The sequence below is a fragment of the Sapajus apella genome, unplaced genomic scaffold (assembly GCF_009761245.1).
Source record: "Sapajus apella isolate SASKATOON/1434 unplaced genomic scaffold, GSC_monkey_1.0 scaffold31, whole genome shotgun sequence".
NCBI lineage: Eukaryota > Metazoa > Chordata > Mammalia > Primates > Cebidae > Sapajus > Sapajus apella.
Genome location: NW_022436971.1, coordinates 6,870,600 through 6,894,330, shown reverse-complemented (window position 1 = coordinate 6,894,330; position 23,731 = coordinate 6,870,600). Strand labels below are relative to the sequence as shown.

The 23,731-nt window shown below is 40.0% G+C and overlaps 1 long non-coding RNA gene and 1 pseudogene across 1 annotated transcript in view; both read right to left on the bottom strand.

The window, feature by feature from the left end:
* Nucleotides 1-23,731, bottom strand: part of LOC116561992 — a 60,195-nt gene that overhangs the window by 27,410 nt on the left and 9,054 nt on the right. The window contains exon 2 of the long non-coding RNA XR_004273700.1: nt 10,919-10,983. This is a non-coding gene — a long non-coding RNA (uncharacterized LOC116561992). The remainder of the gene's footprint in view (nt 1-10,918; nt 10,984-23,731) is intronic.
* LOC116561991 lies at nt 18,770-21,337 on the bottom strand (annotated as a pseudogene).

Below are 23,731 nucleotides of genomic sequence, written 5' to 3'. Positions count from 1 at the left end.
TCACAGATGCTGCCAGCTAAGAGAAAATGACCTGCAGAAACTTAGTAAATAGAGAAGGCCTCAGTAGCCTCCTCTGTTTATGTCACCCCTAAAAACTTCCCATGTCTGCTCTGCAACCTCCTTCCCATAAGTCGCCAGGAGGACATATTAAAACAAAACGTTATCTTCAATTTGGAAAACCAAAGCTTAATTGGAACCAGGACTGAAGCCCATGAGACATGGCGGGCCACAGAAAATAGAATCACCTGCTAATTCACTGAAGCTGGGTTGAGGAAAATGGAACCCTAGAGCCAGACATGCCCCAAATCCGCCCAAGATTAAAGGCAAACAGAGGTCCCACATTACATAGTAGAAAGTGAATATTGGAAAATTGTTTAAAAAACAGCTGATTGTTGGAAATACAATAAAATTGTTGAAAATAAAAGTTCAGATAATTTATCAGTAGCAGACTGCACCATGGGGAGAAGAAGATAAGGACTGGAGAGACTGAGGAGGACAGGAACAGTAAAGGTAGGATAGAAGACACTTTGGTATGATCGTGTTCCTCTCAAAAGTCTCCTGCAGCTTCTCTTTGTACCATGTATCTCAATATTGTTTAGAATCAAGAAAAGAGGGTCAAATTCACTTTCAAAGATCCACAAACTTACCACGGCTTTGGAAATATACACCTCTTGTTTAAAACTCTAGAAACCCTTAGCCTTGTAATATGGATTTTTCACAAGGAATCTTTATAGTCTCTTATTTTGTTAGTGTGTAGAATGTTGAAATGCCTAAGAGATTACAGTTGGGATTTTTTTTCTACCTATACCCTCAATGGTTGGGTTTGGCATGATGCTGGTGAAGAGAGACCACCTGCTTGCCACTTAAGCTACCAGCTCCCATGACCTAGCAGCAACTCATGAATTCTATACTTTATTTTATCCTGTAGTTTGGTCATAAATATTTATTAGAAAAGGCTTGGATTTTTTTTTTAAAGTAAGCTCTAGATCAACATGTGTATTGTAAGCTTAAAATCCAACTTGCTCTTAGGGTCTTTCTTCTAGAAAATACCTAAGGGTTAGATCTTAGAATCTGATATAGCTTCAATTCAGAATAGTTCTAAAATCTAGGAGAGAGGCTAAAGTCAAGTGATCCCAGCAGCCAATGAAAAGACTGGGAGGTGAACAAGAGAAGCCCATGGCAAAGGTGGTGCTGATAGAGGGGACCAAATCAATGAAATGGTTGAAGAGCTCTTTGCTGAGATTGGTAGAAACATAAAGAAGATGCTTGTGGGTGATTCAGGAATGATCCCAGAGAAAGGGAGGACAAAATGGTGGTACTGGGCATGTGTTTGTTATTGTTGTTTTTCTTAGCCTCAGATTCCCAGTTTGCTGGGCCAGACTTGTCTAAACCACTTTAATAACTACAATCGTTCTTTCCTCTTCCTGTGGAGGTTAACCATTGATGGGTTCTAGTTAGCCTCCCTCCAACCCTCAAAAAATCAGTGGCACATTTAATGAGTACTTTCCTTCTTGAAAGGTGACTCTGGGAACTTCTCCTGCCAAGTGAAGAATGCTACAAATAAATTTTAAAGGAGGAAGAGAAGACTCCTAAACACATTGTGGGTGAAAATAGTGGGATTAGACTGTGGCACTAGTACAAGCTCCCTTCAATTTAACTCAACCACTTATTGTAGACCTACGGGTATCCCAAGACTGTGCCAGCCTTAATTCTGACATGAATAACAACAACAACAGGTTCACTCGGCACCTTTATGCTCTAAAATTTCTTGGGACGTATGTTCTTCCAAGTATTCCTGCTTTTAAGAGAAATTATAGTGTGGCAGGAAGACCATGAGCTTAATTGCAAATCCAAATTCTGCTACTACCTAACAGTATGAATCTAAGTAAGTTACCTCCTCACTGAGACAGTATCTTCATTTGCAAAGGATTGATTATATCTATTTTAAATTATAGTTATGAAGGTTAACTATAATGTCTATAAAGTGTCTGGCAACTTTTCATGCTTCCCAGGTGTTCAATCAATGGTGGTTATCATCATTGCCGCTAGTTTCCCTGTGGGCCCCAAGCCCATCTGCTGCTGCTCTTGTCACCTCTAAAACTAGTTAGCTTCCCTCTTGCCATTGAAACTGCCATTACAATTGTTTTTGCCAACACTCAAAGGTGTCTCAAATCTTGGAATAGTTATCTCAGGAATTATATTCGCTGATGAGGCTTTTTAAAAGGCATTCTGGACTTTCAGGTACTATCAACCTACAGCACAAAAACTTGAAATGAATTACCAGGAATCTACTTCAAGGATAGCCAAGTGAAATTGTTGTATTTCATCTCAAGCATGTTTTTTTCTCTGAAATCCCAGTGTTTCAAAATAGGGCCTCTGAACCTTAATTATCTTCCAGTTTAAAATGAGTTCACTAATTTCTAGGACTTCCTCAAACACTAAAGCACATTTTACCTTCTTTTATTTCAAGAGTGTAACCACTGTGATCTAGGGTCCCAATCTTCAATCCTCACACCTCAAACCATTTATTCCAGATACCTAAATCTTAATAAAAATTCTAGTAGCATGCAGTATGTTCCAGAATCTCTGTCGTTTACACGGAGAATATTTCCTGTTCATTGCCACTGTGCCCCTCCATATCTGTGTGAGATTCTAGAGATAGAAACATGAACCGTCCTCAAGCCCCATTTTAAACTCAAGCCCCATTCAGTGAGAACATCAAATACTGACTGACTACATTACAACTGATTTACGGCATGTGTCAAAGCACAGTTGATTACAGGTTCCCAACAGGGATCAAGAAGGGAAAGATAAATCAGGAAAGACCTCATAAATAGGAACCATTTGAGAAGTCTTTGATGGGCCAAAAAAGTGTGACAGTACTTTCAGCCTTAGGGATCAAAATGCACAAAGCCATAATGCAAAATTTCATGGCATATTATAGGAAATGGCAAGTGCTTTTGTAATAAAGGGGCATAGGATTGAGATGAGCAGAAAATTTATTGAGATGAGCCTACAAATAATAGTTGAAGACAGACTGAAGAGGGCCTTGAATGCCACAATAATGAAATAGAGTCTTTTCAGCTGTGAGAACTTAATCAACAGGTTTTGAGCAAGACAATAACATGAGGAATGTAAGAGTTAGAAGGGAACTTTATAAAATAGTGATTGTCCAAGATGAATTGCCTAAGATAAATTAGGTGGAATAAATAAAAGGAAGATTCTTAGATAATGCAGTTTTGAGCTTACTTTTGAAGAAAGATATAACTGAATTTAAGAGACAGTGGTAACTGGGGGAGAGAAGTTTTGCTATGGCAGGCGTAGTAATTGCAGCATCTTAGTATTTTGCAGCATCTTCTCTGTTCCAGTGCTCAGCACTATCACTATTGTGTACTCTTAGGGCATGGAATGGACACTCTGAGCAAAGTTTGTAGTTTTCATACATGACTCCTGGAGAGGGGTGGAAAATAAGATTGACTGGGCTGGAATATGTTATTTCTTTATGAGAAATAAAATGAACTCCAAAGCTCCATAAAGGTGGATGGGAGTGAAAAAGCTGCTGGAGAAGTAATGGGACCAGAAAACTCAATGGGACCGAGACTTTGGGGAGGCTGGAGCAAGGGAGCAGGCAAGAGCCAAGATGAGCAAAATTTGATGCCTTCATGAAGGTTAAAATAAAAAGAAAGTGGGTTCTACAATAATGATTCTTCCTACCATAAGCCCTTTGGAGCAGGAACTCTGTCTCCACTACCACAGTCCTTGGCACCCAAGCACAAGGGCCAATAATTAGTAGTCCAGAAATGATTTAAAGCCAAGAGAAATAACGAAATATTAGCTTTATTTTAAACATACAGACACCAAAACAGTGGCAGAAGTTGAGTCTAAGTTGCTACTAAATGAGGCTACATAATTATCATAAAAAAGTTGCTACAGCAAAAAGTCTTCCAGAATCCCAGCAGAAATCATCTTTGGAGCTATCTTATGAACCACCCAAGATAGCCCATTACCATTCTTTATAGTCATCCCTGGCTTTGGAGCCCAACAGGGTGCCTGTTCTATGTCTTGACTGTGGTAACAGATACACAAGTCTAAACAAGTGATAAAATTGCAAAGAACTAAACACACACACACACACACACACACACACACACACACACAAAACTTAAACCAGGGAAGTTTGAATTAGACAAGTAGATTGTACCAATGTTAATATCCTGGTTGTGATATTGTATTATGGTTTTGCAAGACATTGCCATTTGGGGAAACAGAAAAAAAAGTGCCTGGGATTTCTGCATTATTTCTTAAATACTTGCATGAAAATCTAAAATTATCTCAGAATAACTTTAGGTTTAAAAAATGAATCATTGAAAATTTTTAGAAAATCACCCTTCAAAACTTGGTTGAGATGAAGTAGCTACTTTGACAGACCAGTTTGGTGGTGCTATTCTGAGAGTCTTTCATAGAAGTCAGCCTAGAGCCTTTCAAAGGTTTTCTAAGTACACAGTTCCCTACATCACATTCCTTTTGCTTGATACAGCTAGAGTGGGTGTTTGTTTTGTTATTTGCAACTGAACCCTCATGCCGATGCCCTGTGACTTCGTAGTTCCATCATGACTTTCTATCCAAGTGCGATGTCCTCAGTTAAAAAGTCTAAAACTATCCAGAGATGGTTAGCTAAAGTACAGAATGGTCAGTGGGCCTCTCTCAACTAGGACCCTTAGGGGTATTGTCTGAAAGTGAAAAGAAAAAGCAGGAAGAAACAATGGGGTCATGGTTATGGGACATTTTTAACGATTTTGCTGGTGCAGAGATTGGGGTATTGAAGATAGTATAGGTTAAAAGTCCCAAGGAAACTTGAGGAAAATCTGAAAAGTGTTTCAAATTTCTAATACATTTAAACTCTTTGGAGTTTTAATGGAGACTTGCTCTTTGTGGAAATGTTGGTGAGATTGCATTGTGTTTCCATAGGAAATCAAAAGCAGCTGAGAGATTTTTCTTAAGCTCCTATCTATCCTCCTTCTCTCCATTTCTCAGAGGTTTAAGAAACTCCCCTCCCAGTAAATAGAACAGCATGGAAGTCTCCTGGAAGCCAAGGTGAATGAATTAGCTGGGCCATGGTCAGGAGCTATTGCAGCGACTGGAGCTGGGCAAAGCGGCACTCATGTTTAGAAAGGGTAAAACCACAGCCTCAGCTTTCTGGGATAGAGCTGTCTTCTCAGTGGCCCTAGGCATCCTGTGCTCTGCCTCCTTTTCCCTTTATCCCCACCCACCTTTCATCATCCTCAGAAGCTCATGTGTGTGAAAGGCAGTGGAGGAATGTGGGTGGGTTGACTTGCATAATTAAATCCATGTTGCCTCGTGTTCTTTAGAATTAATAAGGAATTCATCGAATTGAAACTCACCATGACATCTTCCCTCTGACTCAGATTTCTTTTTGCTTTTCTCTTTTTTCCTTGGCTAAAAGCATTAGACATGGGGCTATGGTTCAAATTAGCATCCTACGTGTCTCTTCTCTCTGTCTTTGCTTAATTGAACTTTTCTGTTTGGTGAAGAGTGTAGTTTGTTTATATTTCATTTTTCTTCAATTCCACTTATCTTTCATTGTCCCTTCTCTTTCTTCTTTTAGAAAACTTAGGAAAAGAGAAAACAAGAGTGCTTTTCACCTTGCATGTGACTGTAAAGTTGGAGAAAGTGTACTGCTGGCCCGGGCGTTGTTCTTTGAGGTTTTTTGTTCCCCGGACCTTCATCTCGTGACACCAGGGAAAGTGTGCTGTCATATACTCATCCACTGAGGCCGGGAGAACTGTGAGACGAGGAGAAACAGGGAACAAATAGCACTTCAAAATTCCTGGGTCATGTTGCAAAACACCTTTTTATTGGCGGTAATAATTTGACTGCATTTCCTTATAAAAGTGGATTTATGTGATGGATATGTGATATATATATATATTTTTTTTTGCCACCGTTTTTGCAGGATAGCGGTTGTATCAGTTAGGATTAGATTTAACTGTGAATAACATAAACCCAAAACAACAGCGGCTTAAACCTGATAAAAGTTTTCTTTCTGCTCATGTAGAAGAACAGCTGTAGCTGTCCTGGGCTTGTGCGGTGGCTCCACTCCATGAGGGCTTTCTCGGAGACCCAAAAGAAGCTTCATGGTCCACATAGGCAGTTATAACGCCATCTTCAGAACAATCTTGCAAACCCTCTGAAAGAGTCTATCTCCCTTCTTTACAGTCTCCTGACCTTTGACCACATGGAAGTTCTCATTTAGTTTCATTCATGAGATTCAGGGTCATGGCACATATTTGAGTCTGACCTGTGCTGCCTATCAGAAATGCAAATCTGAGCAAAATTTCTCAGTCTTCTTAAAGCTGTCCCTAAACTTCTATGAGTCTATATTTTCATCATATGGAAAATTGAAATTATAACATAACTCTTAGAGCAGTATAAGGATGAAAGACAATATGTAAAGAAAAATTGGTCTGCTGATTAGCATGAAAAAGAAGTTTTTAAATTTCTTAAGTTTTTTTTTTTTTAATTTTTCAGAGAAAACCAATCCCATATTTAGAGACTGGAGATTTTTTTCCTGGTGAGAACATCCTCAAAAATGGGTGTCATGTTCCCTACAAGCCCTCCTGCCAGGCAGAAAGAAACCTGATGTGCAGTGGAAGATCACTGTTTCTTCCACCTCCAATGAGGGTTCTACTGTAGTTCCATCTGCAGGAGATATGGTGGATTTATGGTAAATATGTACTATCCTCTCCTTCTAGTGGAGTTTCTTTCTTTCTTTTCTTTTCTTTTTTTTTTTTTGAAGACAGAGTCTCACTCTCTCACCCTGGCTGGAGTGCAGTGGCACAATCTTGGCTCACTGCAACCTCTGCTTCCCGGGTTCAAGAGATTCTCCTCCCTCAGCCTCACAAGTAGCTGGGACTACAGGCACATGCCCCCACACCCAGCTAATTTTTGTATTTTTAGGAGAGATGGGGTTTCACCACGCTGGCCAGGATGGCCTCCATCTCTTGACCTTGTGATTCGCCCACCTCAGCCTTCCGAAGTGCTAGGATGACAGGCATGGGCCACCACGCCTGGCCTCTAGTGGTGTATTTCTTAAACTGTGGATCGAGAGATCCATTGGATAATTATGAAATCATTTTATCCAATGGTGTTGTAATGACCAGTATTTTTAATGAAAAAAATAGAATGCCGGAGAGGATGTGGAAAAATAGGAACACACTCTTACACAGTTGGTGGGAGTGTAAATTATTTCAACCATTGTGGAAGACAGTGTGGCAATTTCTCAAGGATCTAGAAAAAGAAATTCCATTTGACCCAGCAATCCCATTACTGGGTATATACCCAAAGAACTATAAATCATTCTACTATAAAGACACATGCACTCGTATGTTCATTGCAGCCCTGTGTACAATAACAAAGACTTGCAACCAACCCAAATGCCCTTCAATGATAGACTGAACAAACAAAATGTGGTACATATACACCATGGAATACTATGCAGCCATAAAAAATGATGAGTTAGTATCCTTTGTTGGGACTTGGATGAATCTGGAAACCATCATTCTCAGCAAACTGACGCAAGAACAGAAAGCCAAACACTGCATGTTCTCACTCATAGGTGGGTGTTGAACAACGAGAACACATGAACTCAGGGAGAGGAGCATCACACACTGGGGGCAGTTGGGGGTGGGTAGGGGAGAGACAGCAGGGGTGGGGAGGGAGGGGAGGGTAGGAAGGGATAATATGGGGAGAAATGCCAGATATAGTATGCACCTAAAGTAAAATAAATAAATTTTTAAAAATAAACACAAAAGTTAATAATTACAATAAACTCATATTCAATAAAAAATAGAATATAATAAAATAGGTTAGAAAAAAGCATATATCACAAATAATCAATGTAAGTTTTTCATGAAACATGTTTCATGTATATGTGCATACACATGTATGTGTATTTTAGGTTATGAAGTAAAGTGTTTTTCTTCAAATGGATCATAAGTTTTGTGATAAAATACTAAATTGAGAGGAATTACTCTACCTGATACTGACTATATAATCACAGTGTTTAACACAATGTGTTCTTGGCAGAGAGATAGACACATAGATCAAAGGAACAGAATAGAGCACCCCAAAATAGACTCCCACATATATGCCCAACTGACTTTTAACAAAAGTGGGAAAGCAATTCAAATGAACAAGAAATCAATTGACCTTTTCCATTCAACTTGGCCTTGTCAAAAAAATGGCCCAAATGGGTAGGCCTCTCATTTTCATTCTAAGTAGCAGCAAGAAGACAAGAGATGTCTCCATGTGTGTCAGAGGTCTTTCAAGAAAAACATCCAGGAACAGCCACAGCCTTTAGGCTGAAGTCTCATTGGCTGGAACTTAGTTTCATGGCCATACCAACTGTAAGGAAACCTGAGGAATTCATCTTCTTTCTGATGAATGTCTGGCTTAAATATGTATTATTATATGTAAGTAGAATAAGGTAGATATTGGGGTGTAGTTAACTCTCTGTCAGCGCTACACTATTGTTTAGATTCATCTAAAGATGCTGTGCAAGTGCAACATTCTATCTCTCCAGGACACCAAAACGATCTTTCCACGGCACATATTTTAACCCCTTGTTAAAAACCTCAGATGCCGGGAGTGCTGACTCACACCTGTAATCCCAGCATTTTGGGAGGCTGAGGTGGGTGGATCACTTGTCAAGAGTTCGAGACCAGCCTGACCAACGTGGTGAAACACTATCTCTACTAAAAATACAAAAATTAGCTGGGCATGGTGGTGCACATCTGTAATCCCAGCTACTTGGGAGGCTGAGGCAGGAGAATTGCTTCAACCTGGGAGATGGAAGTTGCAGTGAACTGAGATGGCACCATTGTACTTCAGCCTGGGCAACAAAAGCAAAACTCCATCTCAAAACAAAACGAAACAAAGCAAAAACAAAAAAACCTCAGATACCTCCAATGCACAGAGGGTAAACAGCAAACCCCTTTGGATGATATTTAGATTTTTTAATATTTAGCTCCAGCCATATTTCTAGCCATCACCTTCCCACTGCATTCTCCCAAATGCTAAAACTCTCTGCCACCTAAACATTCCTGTTCAAGTTCTCCCTTCCCCTGGAATGCATCACAACTCCCACCTCACTCCGTATATCTGACTGATGACACGTCATCCATGCAGACCTATATCAATCATTGTCCTCTCTCTCTCTCTCTCTCTCCCCTGCCCGTCCTGACTCCTCAAGCCAGCAGAAGTACCTGTTCCCTTCTCCAGGCCTTATTAGTTCAAATGTACACTGAGGATGGCACCACCCCGTGTCTTTGTTGTGATTTTGTTTTGTTTTGCTGCAGACTAGAGGCTCCTCCAACACAAGACCTATCATCCCGAATTCTGTTGCTACAGATTTTGGGCTCCATCCACACCCTTAAAATTCATTGTTGAATTATTGAGAGGTTTCTCAGCATCAAAAAATTGACAGAAAGAAAACAGTCTCTGTTTATGACAGGTACGCTCTGAATGGGCAAAGCTGTTATTTCACAGGTTCAGTTGTGAAGAAATGATCTGTACTGAGAACCTTTTGAAAAAGCTAAGGTGAAAAGGATTTTTTTTGACAACTGCAGATCCCTATTTCATTGTCATGAGTGGGTCACTTTCACTGTAGATCACAGCAAAGTCAATCTCGTTAGACCCCATGACCCCCTTTAGGAATATCTGCCTGCTTGAAGGACAAAGATGTCTTTTGATTTTAGCATGCAAAGACACCGTAGCAAGGGCAACTTTCACAGTATCACTTCTCTAGTTATATATTTGGGAAAAAACATCTTCTTTCTAAGTAGAAACATACATTCTCTTCTTGGAAACTCTGCCTTCTTTCTTTGCATGAAATGCCAGGGTGACATTCTTCATCAAGTGTGGTCCCACCCTACTCTTAATTGGCCTTCCTGAGCTGCAGTTTCTTAAACTGTGAAATCTAGCTTCTCTGCTGTGGATGATTTTGCTCACCAGATGTGTATATGCTCCTTTACATTTCCCTGACTTTCAATTAGATCAGGTCATGTGATATTTTAACCAAGGAACTGTGAACAGAAGTGTTAAGATAGGTGTCATTCAGAGTCTCCCCATCTTTCTCTTCCCATAAAGAACATGTATTTCGGACGGCATAGTTACAAGGTGAAGGAGGATTTTACACGTACAGGAAATACATCTTTACTTTGTTAAGCCCCTGAGATTAGGTAGTTTGTCTGTTACAGCATCTATGATTAATAATTATAATTAATATACTGCCAATGTGAAGTTTTTAGTAGGATTAAACAGCTTATTTACATACAAGTGTGAGCACAGTGTCTGAGAGAAACAGGCATCAGTCACTGTGAAGTAAGATTGTCACTAAGATAAATAATTTTTAAAAATCGAAAAGTATATCGAAAGAAAAAATGTCAGTAGAACAGGAAATCTTGGTTCTAGCATTGCATGATTTCAGACTTGGACTTAGAAGCTATTTAATCTAGTATTTTCCAAACTGGTCTGATTATAAACATCAGGTTCTTAAGCAGAAAATACAGATTTCTGGGCCCATCTCCACTTATAATGAATCAGATTCTCTAGGGAAGAAGTTTTGATTATAATTGTTTTGTTGGTTTTCATATGGAAGGAAAGCGATACCTGGGAAGTTGACGACTTTTCTAGGGCCACAGAACCGATTATTGACATGTTGGAACTAGAACCCAGTTTCCACAGAGCTGCATGCTTTCCTTCTGGGATCATATAATAGTGTCTTAATAGAGTGAGACCAGGACTGACCCTTTGTCCCTCTATCTCTGATAAATCATGTCAAGACCTGCAAATGATTTTACCCCTTAACAATGAAAAGAAGATGTAATTTTAAAATTACCTTGGATGTACAGTAAAAGCAGCATTCCCATAATCAATCATCCAAAATCACAGGGTTATTTGGAGCTATTTGAAGGAAAGTAAATTGAAAACATGTTGTTAAACAATGCACCAAAGAGTTATCAAATCATAAACATCTAGATTACTTTAACATGTTGATTATTTCACATTTAGGTCTCCTTACAAAGCAACTCTGGTCATGAAGAGACCTGGAAAATTCAGTGAATCCTTTTCTAAGTTGTTAACTGTATTGAGTTGAATTATTTGGCTATGTGGGAACATATGTTAAAGTAAAAAAAAAAAAAAACCTATATATTACATATATATTCTTTTTGGAGCTATTATTCACACTTTTCACTAAGCAGAAGACACAGAGGCCTGCTATTAGGACATGTCTCTGAGGATACAGAAATTGTTTGGGGAGTACAGTGGTATAATATTGAACACATTAAAACCTATCTGGAGCTTTGGAAATCAAATATACAGACATTCCATAATGACCCTTGGGTTTTAGCATAATTCCTGAACCTAAAAATTCATAACTAAATAATGGCAGCACATTTATGACATAAAATGCCTTAAACCATTTGTTTATTATTATATGTGGATTTTGAGTTTTATGTTTAAGAAAATTGAAAGCCTACCCTTTCTTTTTTATTTTTTTTCCATTTTGGAAGACTGATATACCAATTACCTTTGAGAGACTTTGTTTTTCTCCCTGGAAGAGAGCTAAACTAGGCCCGAAGTTTATGTCAAGGCATCCATTTGGTTATCAAATCTGTGATCATGCACTCTTGTTAAACTAAACAAAATTAAATTAATATTTGTTGAAAAATAGATGATGTAATTCCTGAAGAACTCTGTTTTACTCCCAGGATGGTGGCCTATTTCTTCAAAGTAGCTGGTGAGAAAACAAAGTCTAAAATAGTTCTTTAAACTGAAAAGAGGAAATTGTTTTGAGTCTTGCAGGTGTCTAGAAGGAGCTACTACCCCTGAGTAATCTTTGATCTTGAGGTCAGCCTTATAAGACTGAATTATATATGCAATTTTCCTGACACCAAATTTAAAGACTGAACTCTTACATTAATCTGGATATTATTTTTTCTTGGAGTTCTAAAACAAGCCCAGGGAAGATTAGAAGCCACTCATCTGACTGAGACGCATCCTCTGACTTCTCTTGGAATGGATTCCTTATGTGGACACAATGTGATTTGAATTGCATCTGGTTACTGTTTTTAGAAAATTTTGTTGAAATTCAAACTGAGCCTGTGTACTGTAAGCTGATTTATCAGTGCCTGCCCATGTGAGAACTAGAAAGGAACTGGGAAGTGTAACTGTGGGGAGGTTGCTCTGGGGTCTTTCATCCAGGTACCTATTAAAGGGGCAGATTCCTGGGCCAGAAGGAGCAAAGGCAATACACTCCCGGAGAGAGAAGCCTCCCCTTGAGGATCTGAGAACAGCTAGAGAAGAAACAACAGCAGCATGATGGAACAAAGACAGAATTTGAAGTTAAACACAGCCGAATCTTAAGTCTAACTCCACCATACTGTAGGAGACATGTGACTTTTTTAGTAAGTTTTTTAACCTCTCTGAGCCCCAGTTTTCCTACTGGCAGAATAGGAGTCATATTGCCTGTAAGAGGGGACTTTATGCATAGTACCTGGCATCTGTTAGGTCCTCAAAAATTGGAAAAAAAAAAAAAAGTACCTCTGCAATCATCTTATCAGCAATTAGCATATATTGAATATTTATTCTGGGTCAAGCACTATTCTCCTGAACCTCCTGTTGATATCTACCTGGACACCTAGCATTAGTGGATACTCAAAAATAAGTCGTAAACTGACAAAATGATGGATAAGTCTCCTTTTCCTATTGACTTTCTTTGGCCACGAAAGGACAAATGGCAAGGCCAGAGGCAAAATGTCCACAAGTTCTGCTGTGGATCCCTTAGTGCACGCAAAGATGAGTGTTTCCAGAGGAACGGTCCCCTCATCACTTCAGTTTCCTGCTCTTGGGTGGATTGCAATGCCCTGCTGTTGGGGTAGTAGCCTTCATTTTGTGTATTGTGGTATTGCTTCTTCTGAATCCAGACGGTAAAAACTGAAACGCCATCTAAAAATGTCAAATTCTATTTTGCTTCAAGAGCTCCTGAGGCCTGGGCAGAGGTTTTGCAGTTTCACCACAGGCATTTACAAGGGCCGCACTCTTTGGCAGAGCTAAGTCTCCAGATAGCTTAGCCTCTCCAGACCTAGAATGCAGCTGAATTTTAGGGGTCGTGAAAGGGGGAGTTTCTGGGGGGTCCTGGAAAAGACTAACTCCACTTTGGTTCATCATGATGCTATGCTCAACACAACCCCCAACCCACTGCCCCCTGTATAGTCAGGGCTTGCTTGGTTTCTGGTTTCAAAATGAAATTTTCACACGGCCCAAATCCCAACCCACCCTAATTTAAAGAAACAGGCACTTGGCATGTGATACAGATAGATCAGCAGTTGCTCATATACAGCTGTGCACATCTGGCACACAGGTATGTGATTTTGCATGAAGATAAATTGTGTGGGGACCAAATGCACAGTTGTTAAACTAAAAATGAATCGCTTCTTGGAAGCAATCTTCCTGCACAGCAGGGCCTCTGTGTGAGCTTGATCCTTTTCATTAGGCCTTTCTCAGGAAGCACAGCCTTCTCCAGAAGGTCTAGAATGGAGGAGGGGGCATGCCCACACCTGCAGTTAGCTCTTTGCTGCTCCCCTCAAACAACACTTGGACATAACCTCTGACCACCATGAATGGACATGGACTTCCCAAGGGAGTTACTCAGAGCCCAGGATAAAGGAAGAGGCCAAGTCCTTCATTGTACTGCTTCACTTTCCATAAATAATGTTGCATTCAGGAGCCTATTCTTCAGGGAAAGTTCTTTTGTAGACCGTTGCTGAAGGATCCAGGTGTATTACCATACTTCATGGACCAAGAAGTCTTCTTCCTTTGGGGGCCTCATGGAGTCAGTGGTGTCTATCTCTGTGTGTACATCTTGCCTATAATTCAGGTACTTGTAACTCATGGGAGCACTGCGAGCTCAAATGCTGCTCAGATCAGCTGACTCCACTTGAAGGTGCTTTGCTGGCACTTTGGAGGAAACAGAAAGAATGAATCCTGCACTAGGCAGTCTCCTGGGTTCCATGAAGCACTGTTCTGACTCAATGGGATCAATGACTAAGGTGGAGATAGAATGTCCCATTCCAGGCTCAGTTTCACAATTTCAATAATAGGAAGTTGCTAGGTGTTACTAGGAGTTTGCACAAATGAATCAGTGACTTTGAAGGAGATTTTTCTCATCTTTCTTCTTGTGTGGTAATAATGTAAGCAAGGGTCTAGTATATTTACTTTTATTCTTATTTATCTCTCTAACCAACTCTGCCCTTAATTCTTTTCTCCTTATTTATCTGTTTATTTCTCAAAACAAACAACAAATCCAACAGGTGAAGGGAAAATTGCAATGGTTTCAGAGGCAAATATAAACTACACCTTATCCCACATGAGATTAAGCATAATACATATTCTGCAGTATTACATATGCTGTGTCTTTTGTCTGTTTATTTTTTTACCCTTTCCTACATTGGTGAACCCTAGATTATTCCTTATAGCTAAACTCAGTTCTCACCTATTTTATGACTCCTTCTCACACGGGAGATAATTTTGTTCTCTATGCTGCTATTATACTGCATGCATACCTGTCTACTAGCAGCACACCACTTTGTGATTGCCTGTTTCCACGTCTGCTTTCCCACAACAATGTGGGCCTTTCCCCAGCAGGGATTATCTATTTCTTTCTATTTCCAACTCTTAGCCCTATTTTAATAAATATATATCTGGCAAGTGAATACCAATGCTGTTCTTTCTGTTCCTGAATAACTTTGTTAGAACACCAGATATTCCTTCTTTGTGAAGTCCGTGATAGCCCAGGATGAGAACATAAAAGGTCCCCCATAAAGCTGGCCTGGACCAGACCCAGACAGCAAACAAAAAACAGCCATATTCTGAGGTAGCCTGCAACTGCCAGAATTACCTGAGATCTGCCTCAGGGGGTCCTGGCAAGGGATAAAATAGGAAGAAACATGTGAATGAAAACAGGATTGATTATCTCTGTTCTTACAGAAAATAAAATGCAAGTATTTTCAGGCCTCAGTCCTGAGCCCAGGGTCAGAGTAGAGATGTGCAAGTCATTGTGGGAGCTACCAGAGGTGTTTGAAGCCAGCCACTGCAAGAGCTCCTTGATGGGACTTTCAATCCAGGAATCATCAATAGCAAAGTCTCCCAAGGGTCTGTCTCTATCAGCACTCTTCATTTGTCTGTTTGTCCAAACTTGCCTCACATTGGTAGTTTACGATACTGTTGAATCCCAGAATGAGCAAAAGCTTTGAGTGGGGAGATTTGTCTTTTGCAGAACTCAACATAAATTCTATACTCATGTGGGAACAGAAAGCTGAGCAGAACCAACAAGCATATATGATGATATGTATGATACATACATATAATATATATCACATATATATCAGATGTGTGATATATATCATACATGCACACCCACACACACACATGCACACCCACCCACACACACACACACACACACACACACACATTTGTCAGCTGTTTTTCCATCTAGTTTTTATTATATGAATAAGACTCAAAAACACTTACCAAAATTAATGATGGGGAAAATAGTCAATCTTCCTCTTTTTGGTAGAAGAATTTTATCTTAGGGTCCAATAGTATAATAAAATCACATTACTGGGATAGCTCAGAGAAGAGGGCTTCTAAGATGAGCTTCTCACAGTTTCCTACTTTGACTCTGAAAACACTTGCACTGCTCTACCTTGCTCCCTTGTCCTAGTTCTTCACATCTGAGCTCCCGTTCTCTCCCACTCAGCCTCTATGGCAGGATTCCCTGAAGCAGCCTGCCTCTCTCCCCACATGATCTGCATGGTGGCCAGGTACCAGCACATCAGAGGGACTGTCCTGTTCCTACAATGTGTGGGAGAGACACAGCCACCTGGGGTGAAGGGAAGAATCATACTACAGCTATACGGTGGCTTCTGTGGAAAAGTACATGTGGAAATATAACCTCCTATAGAGGTGACCAGAACATTTAGTCATATAGAATTTCTCACTTGCTATGTCACCCAACCAAGAAGCAGCCTGCATTTTCAATTGAGGGAATAAGAAGTCTGGTTGCTCACATGTAACCAAATGATGACTTCTGTATACTTTCTCCTGGCCTCTTCAGTGCCTCAGTACAAAAAACTCCAAACTGTTACAGGTAGCTCAGAAAGGCAATAGGAAAATAGTGAAGATTAGGAGAGAAAGGAGCAACACCCTAGACTTGGACTTTAAAAGTTGGAATTTCACCCAGTTGTTTACTCTGTTACTTCAAAAAAGTCCCTTCCTATCTGAGAATATAAAATGAGAAAAATTAGCAATACCATTCCAATATACCAGTATGGTTTTTTTTTTTAATTTTCTTCTATTATCTTTATAAAAAAAACTATTTTTGTAGAACCTATAATTGTGTTTCCATTTCTATAATTCTGGGTTTATATTTTTTCTTATTTACAGAAATTTTGTTCAGAAAGATATTTTTGTGTTGGATTAACTTTAAAACAAATTATCAATTTTGCTCCCTAGAAGCCATTTGAATCTGGGTGGGCCTTATCCCCAAAGCTAAGTCTGTTTTCATGTTTGTGTTACTGATCCATCTAGTGTAGGCGTTCATTAAATACTTGCTAACTAAAATAATCAATCATCTTATAAAAACAACATTGGCAAATGTTATTTCTAAAAGTTCAATCTATAGTGAAAAATCTTTCACATCCTGCAGTTGAAAGCACCTGAGTCACTGTGAACTATGTTCACGAATTAGTTCCAGGAGGCCTCCTCTGTTGACAAAAGATACTCATTATCAACTAGGTTTGCTGAGCAGGGACTATTTAGGGCACCTGTGAAAGTGCCATCTTTCAGATTTACATGGCTTTTATGACATTTATGAATCATATCTTTTGGTCCAATCCACATCATTCTAACCCTCCAAAAGTAGACTCATTCTTAGTAAATTGGGTGGACGTTGTAAGCTTCTTTCCCCTATTTCTGGGAATGCAGCAATCCCAGGATTATAGCAAGTACAGCGTATATTTGTAATCAGGTATTATGAAAACCTGCTTTGGATAAGGATGGAGCTAGCAGTTGTCTATCTCTAATGGCTTTGATTAGTATTTGAAAAAAGCAGGATAAATTAGCAGGAAAGGCCATGATGTGAAGTGGTATACGAAGAACTCATTTCCAACTCTAGTCATATATTTCCCTGGTAACTTCTTGCACTGGGAACTTAACTCCAAAAACAAATGTGGTCCATTAAAATCGGCTGACATAGAGTTCCCTTTTTCATCTCCCATCATCTTCACTCACCTTGATGACATAATATTCTTTGCCTTCTCATTGGCAATCAAAATATGCGTGATTATGCATATTTATTATTATTAAAACTACTTTCTGGAGAAAAACGTCTGAAAGTCCATTATGATGAAGAATGCATGACTGAAGGAATGTTAACATGAGATACAGGAGTAGTGGCATCATAGTAGAGAAAAAAAGCCTTACGTGGAAGGAACAGTGAAGTTATTATTAACAGATGGTGGCTACTGGCTGGGGAAAAGGACATAGAGCACCAAAGCCTATGCTAACTCTGGAGGATGTAAAACCCTAGAAAGCCATGTCTGCCAACGTTGGGTGAGGAGTAGTTCTGGTGCATGTGAACCACTCGGCTCTGTAAATAAACTCAGCAAGATCTGCATGTATTTTCCTCGTGAGCCTGCTTCCTTATAACAGAATTTCTGCTGCTCTTGCAGTCCCTGCTGGTGTTCACTTCCCTTTGGCAAGCAACCCCATGGACTTCTTGGGGAGATGTCATGTGTGTCTTCTATAGCAGGACCAGGGCCACTTGTCTATCTACTTCCAAAAACCTGGGCAGAAGGAGACCCTCTGTGCTCTAGTTGCAGAATGGGGTTCCTGTCTATAGATGTCTAAACAAACAACACTGAGTGGAAATGTCTTTAAGAACCTGCTACTGTGAGGACATAATCCATCATCTCCTAAAACACAGTTTAAAGTACCATGTGTGGTCTTATGCCCTTGGGATTTATTTGGCCTAGAATTTAATTAAGGAGTTTTAGGATAAAACTATGACATGAGACAACTGGAGTGCCCCAACAAGTATGTTTTACATATTCATAACTGTATAATCCACAAGTTTGTTTCTATTTATGAAAAATCTTGATGAGAATAAACAAAGCAGAGAGCATAATGAATGGTGTCTTTATCACAAGGAAACCAGGAAGATTGCACTCGCCATTTACTTCCTTCTGGGACCTAGGATGAGACAGTCTGCCTGTCATGCATTTGGCAGAATGGGATCTAGTCAACCCCAGAGCCACCTTCCCATTACAATCCATAGCTGTACCTGTTGTCCTCAGTTTTGAAAAAGATATTATAACCTCAACCCATCTACACACAGATAAGACCAATATCCCTGGAAAAGATACCTAGGGGTACTTACATCCTATCATCCTAAAAATCAGAAACCCATGTGCTTCTTCTAAGTGGCAGCAGCCTCCATGAAATGAAGAATGCCTGGAAGCATTACAGACCCTGGTTATGAGACAGGGCACCGTCACTTGAGATATGTCAATGGCTTCTTTTGATTTAATGAATAGAAAAAACATCTGAAACACTAGCCAGAGAAATAAACTTGAACTTACTTTATTTCTTCATTGACAAATCAGGAAAATGTAGTAGATGTACTCTAATGGTTGATACTTCTGTGAGTGTGAGGATTCCTTTATGGTATCAAAATACTTCAAAGCTTGTAGCTTCAATCATGGCTGTTTAACTTTTAGTGGTTTGTTTGCAATAAATTAACTTTAGATAAATTAGCATTTGTTTTATCTCAATAGCATCTGCATTCATTTTAAGGCACTCATTTGTATGTGGAAAATGTAATTTATTCAGACTGCAGATAATATTTGGTTGCATTGAGAATGAACAGATTATTTGTGTTAATTCTGCAGTTCCCAGAGACCACTGGGAATCATGAAGACCTGACTTTTACTCTGGACTTCACCCAAATACAACTAAGTTTCTCACGATATATTATGAAGACTAGAGAAATAAAGGCGGACGTTGACATGATGAGTGCATGTTAGGTAGACTGACTGCTTCCAAAAGTGCTGATGATTGCTGGGGAAGAGAGGATGGGATCTCTGATGAGGAGCTGTGAGCTTTATCCTTTGTTATCTCCTCTTCCATTCTTGCTCTCTCACTGACTCAGTGCATGGTCTGGGAAATGTCATTTTTGCTCTCTTAGCCTTTGGTTCTTCATATGAGACAGGACAGGTGGGATGTGAAATAGAATAGCATTTCTAAATCTTCTGATTTATAAATCCTGAAATTTTTACAAATGCTTTGAGTCATTTTTCCGGAAAATACTTAACATGCACAAAATTGACCTACCATTCTGGGGACTCATGGATCTTCTGAAGCCTTGGTCAGAAACCCTGGAGGTGATGAACATTTAAATACTCCCCCGCACAGACAGGGCAGTGTTAGGGAGTCAAGGTCCCTATAGAGCTGTGGTGATTTCACTTTTCTTTCAAGCACCTCTTTTGCAGAAAATAATGGGAGCCAGTCCTTGGGAGGCATCTGGAAAGCATGTCGCCTGACCTCCAGCTGGGTTTGGTTTCAGTGTGTTCCAACTGGTGACCTTGCAGTGCTCCTTCTCTTTCCCAACCCAGACATTCTCTGTCTCCCTGTCTGATCCGGACTTTCTGTGGCCTTGCAGGAACGGTGAGCCAAAGACAAGACAACCCCACTCTGAGAAGGGTCTTACAGCACTGCTTTGTATTATAAGGGCTTCTTCAGTGGACCCTGAGAAGTTCATTTCCTCCCTCATCACTGAATTTGATTTCCTTTCTTTTTTTTTTTTTTTCAGGGCAAAAAAGAACAGTTTATCCATGAGTTAAAAGAAACATGTAAGCATACTGTAGTTAAAAATATTAAAAGACCACGAAAAGATATATTGATGCTCATGGAACTATGGCGGAAGCTCACTGGGGCATGCCTTCTGCACAGGGTGAATGTTTTGAGGCAGCACTTGATGGGTGGACAGGACCTTCTAGATCTTTTCCAAACAGATCTTGTTTGCTGCTATCCCTGCTTGAAACTCATGGCATTTCTCTTCCTTCTCTGCTTCTTGGGATGGCTGCTGGCAGGCGATTTGCATCTGAAGTTGCTTCCTGTACTCCCGGGCTAAATGCTGGTTTCTTGCAGAATTCTTCTCTTCACAGTAAAGCTCTTTAAGACCTTCATTTATGTGTTTCTGTTCCACAGCACATTCTTCCTGTTTTTTAGCTTCTCATTGAAACTTTTCTTGAATTTCAAGTTTTCTTGTACACATGACCTCATCCACAAGCTGTCTTCTTGCCTCCTTTTCAAGTCTCAGCTCCTTGTTCTTCTCAGCCAACTTCTTATCCTTGTCTTCCTCTAATATTCTGTCAAATTCTTTCTCCTGAACTTTTTCTTCCTCGCATTTCTGTGCCAAATATTTACGATGTATCTTCTGTTCTCTTATCATATTCTTCTCTTTTTTGTTTCTTTTTATCTGCCTTTTCCTGTAAGTCTTGAAGGGCCATTTGCATGAACTTCATGTTCAAATCCTGTTCTTCTCTGGATTCCTGCTAAATATATTCTATCCTCTCTTGTAGGGCCTTTTGCAAAATGGTCCTAGTTTCCTGCTTTGCCTTCTGTTTTTTTAGTTTATCCTGTTTATTCTCATGTTTAATCTGTGCACTGCTACTTTCCACAAGGCACGCCTCCTCTTCCTTCAGTAGCTGTGCCGCCTGCCTTTGCGTCTTGATGCTGGTGATCTGGGCATTGAGCCCCAGGCATGTGTTCTCCATCAACTCTTTCCATCTCCTCTCTTCTTGGGCTTCTCGCTTTTCCTTGGCTAATCAATCTTCCTCCCAGAGCTTGTAGAACATCTGCTCTTCAACTAGCTTTTGCCTCCTCAGCTCCTCATTAAATGTGATCTGTGCTTTCTACTCCTCACACGCCTTCTTTATGGATACAAAACAATTCAACATGGAGCTCCTCACAGCGTTCCCTGAATTGCTGGTCTACCTTTTCAGCTACACAGTCTTGCCTCTCTTTTTCATTCTTCTCTTTTAGTAATTTAGTTTTCTCTCTCATCCTATCATTTTTCCCCTTGATGGTTTCTTTCTTCAATTGCATTTCTGTAAAATACTCATTTTCTTCTAATGCTAAAAGTTCACATAGCTTATTTTGCCTTTCTTCAATGTTAAGTATAAACCTTTGCACGGCATCCTTGATTCTTGCTCTCACAAGGCCGTCCAAAAACTTGCAGATCCTATTCAGCCTTCAAAAGATCCCACTCATTTGACTTAATGGAAGCCAAACTAGCATTATGTTTCTGATGGCTGTGTCAGATTCTTTCTAGATGTCGCCCAGCCCCTTGGCCTTTAGGAGGCTTGGCTCTCGCATCAGGCGGCACCTGTTCCCCTCAAGAAAGCCCTGGTTGGGGGCTGTGGCAGGTTCGGCCAGGCCTGGTGGAGTATGTGGAGATGGAGAAAGCTGTAGGGTCCGGCACACACATCCTGTGCTTACCACGATCACCACTTTGGGAGTGAGGTCCTTAACCTCCCGCTGTATGGTGCTGAATCACTGGCTGTACATTTTATTGATTCCCTTTCTAAAGCCCTCTTCATACTTTATGGAAAGCATTCTTTTTACAGGCACCAATCAAACAGAATGTGTGGACCATTCAAGAGTGGAGTCAAGTCAGAGAGAGAAAGCACAGCTATGCATACTGCATCGTCTGGCTTCCAAGCCAGCTGCAGAACTGTATGATCAACATTGCATGAGGGAGAAATGTGGAGGTTGAATAGAATGTTCTTTCTCATCTCCAGACCTACTCGTTTGGGTTTATAGCAGTCCCCTTGTCATAGAATGTGAGCAGCATTTCTCAAAATCACTGTTGGCCATTCTCTTATCAATATTTATAGCTATGCTGTACAAATGCACCAACTACTTGTCACATGCGGCTATTTAAGTTTATTAAAATTAAACTTTAGCTCCTCCATGGCATGAGCCACACTTCAAGTTCTCCATAGCCACATAAGGATAGTGGCTGCTGGACCAGGCAGCACACATATAGAACATTTACATCTTTGCTGAAATTTGTATTGGACACCAATGACATATACGCCTTCAGTAAATAGACGCTCCCTGCCAGCACCTGACTGAAATTCAAAATTGTAAAAATGATTGAGATGAGATTCTGCCCTCAAGAGACTCATGGGTCGTAGAGAAGGCAGACATGAAATTATACCATCACCAAACTCTGAGCTTCACAGGGAGACAGGAATGAGGTATTCCAGGCAGAGATAACAGTAGGTACAAAGGTACAGAAGAATAAAAATATTACATGTTCAGAGAATGGGACATTGCTGCCTGTTCACATGTAGATTATATGTGTTTTGTGAGTAAACAGGTGGTAAGAGTGATGACTAACCAAGGTGGGAAAGTAGACAAGGAGCTGGTTTGATGAAATTTTGTTTGCCATGTCCATTGGGTAGTTGTTTTATAAAGGATAATTAACCACAACTTGATCTGTAACTAATTTTGATTTCCTCAAATTTGGTTCCTTGAAATTAAATACCCCTTTGACCCATCTCTGTCAGGATCTTATGGCAGAGTCTTTAAAAGAATTTTGAACCCTGAGCTCCTGTCCTCTCTGTGGCACATTTTCTTCTTCTTCCAGGCACTGCCCTCAGGTTCACATCTCTCATTGCCACGTTGTATGGTGGCTGGAAGATGTAATAATGTATGGTGTATGTTTGTGTTTAGCTAAGCAAAGATGTCCGTTACATTGACAATAAGGTTGATGACCACAAGCAAAATAAAACAGAGCAATGCCTCCAAAGAAGCCGTTAGCTAGCTGTGACACCAGGGTCAAGGAAAACTGGTGGAAAGACAGGTGCAAAAGACAAGGACTTGCAGAATGCTCTTCAGGAGAGATTCCTGCAGCTCACTGTGGCAAACACATTCACTTTCTTTCAAACTGCATAAATCCTCACAAATGAGGCTGAGGTTCCTTTCTCCCTATTCTAAATGTATCTTGATAACTAGTAAAGATATATACTATAAAACCAATCAAGAAACATTAATTGAGCACCTACTAACTGTCAGACTCTTGCTGCCTTCAACGGAGACCAATTTCATGGGTCTGCGATGATCATGGGTCACAATCCTGACCTCTGGGATATTCATGACAGATTTCAAAACCCTTCCAATGCTGTCTTCTGCAGTCTCAATATATCCCTGCTAGGTAGACAAGACCAAGTTTTTATCCCCATTTTTACAGATTGCAGAATTAAAGTCCAGGGACACAAAGTCATGTCCCAATATTGCATTGAACAAGGGAGCTAGAGTCAGCTCTCTTCTGTCCAATATAGAATCTTAGAGGTGTTCTCCGAAGGAAAGTTACATAATTACAGAAAATTTCCCAAAATTACTTTTTCCTAATATGTTGGGGAAAAACATCAAATCTGAGGCAAAAAATACTAGGAGATCCTTGATGACTGCATTTGCTTAAAAACAGATACCATATTCTCAGCAGTTCAAAGCCCCAGACACTTGACATAATGATGAACAAAAGCTGAAAGCTGATTTCTTCTGAAAATCATCAGGTGGC